Source organism: Sapajus apella, unplaced genomic scaffold (genome assembly GCF_009761245.1).
Source record: "Sapajus apella isolate SASKATOON/1434 unplaced genomic scaffold, GSC_monkey_1.0 scaffold2547, whole genome shotgun sequence".
In the NCBI taxonomy this organism is placed as follows: domain Eukaryota; kingdom Metazoa; phylum Chordata; class Mammalia; order Primates; family Cebidae; genus Sapajus; species Sapajus apella.
In genome coordinates this window covers 298-1,001 of record NW_022439473.1, presented here as the reverse complement: position 1 = coordinate 1,001, position 704 = coordinate 298, and the positions used below count along the sequence as shown (strand labels likewise).

General features: G+C 47.6%; 1 non-coding gene across 1 annotated transcript; it reads right to left on the bottom strand.

Annotated features, from left to right (window-relative positions):
- Positions 1 to 229: 229 nt before the first annotated feature.
- On the bottom strand, positions 230 to 360 carry LOC116547272. The gene has a single exon (XR_004267006.1). It is a non-coding gene; the product is annotated as a small nucleolar RNA SNORA5 (small nucleolar RNA).
- Positions 361 to 704: the final 344 nt, after the last annotated feature.

Below are 704 nucleotides of genomic sequence, written 5' to 3'. Positions count from 1 at the left end.
ATGATGGGACAAGGGAACTTGGGTGAGTACAACATTCCTGTTAAGAGTCAGAAACCGAGACACTGTCTGTCTAGCAAGGGAGTAAGGACAGCTATGATAGCATGTCCAAAATAACCCAGAGTGTGAAATAACAGGTTCCTAGACAGAGGGCACATGAAGCCCGAGCTTGGCCTGGGTAGGGTGAATGTGGCCAGGGAAGACATCTTTGTCTTTTGTTTTTCTAGAGGTTTGGTGTCTGTAACCAAATTTATTCCTGAGTCTGAGACATAGGAACAGGGCCCATGAGTCAGTGTTTCTGTGACAGCGTTCTGGGTCAGTGCCTACAGAGTCAGGGCAAGCACCAAATTTGGCACAGCTGCATAGGAAGAACGTCTTTGAAGTCATATCTTGTGTCTAGACTTAGGGAGACACAGGAGTGATTAGGGTAGACGTGGCCATATGTATACCTAGCTCCCCTGAATAGTCCCAGCATGAGTATTCATAAAGCCCTTTCTGTTCTCAAGAGTCCTGATTTGGATAATATGTGGTCCCCCTAATGATTGGAAAGGAGGTTGGAGGACATTCTGGGTTGATGATAATTGCTCTGCTGGTTGCCTCTAGTGCTTAAGAGACGGTGAATTGGCCGGGTGCGGTGGCTCACGTCTGTAATACCAGCACTTTGGGAGGCTGAGGTGGGCAGATCGCTTGAGTTTAGGAGTTTGAGA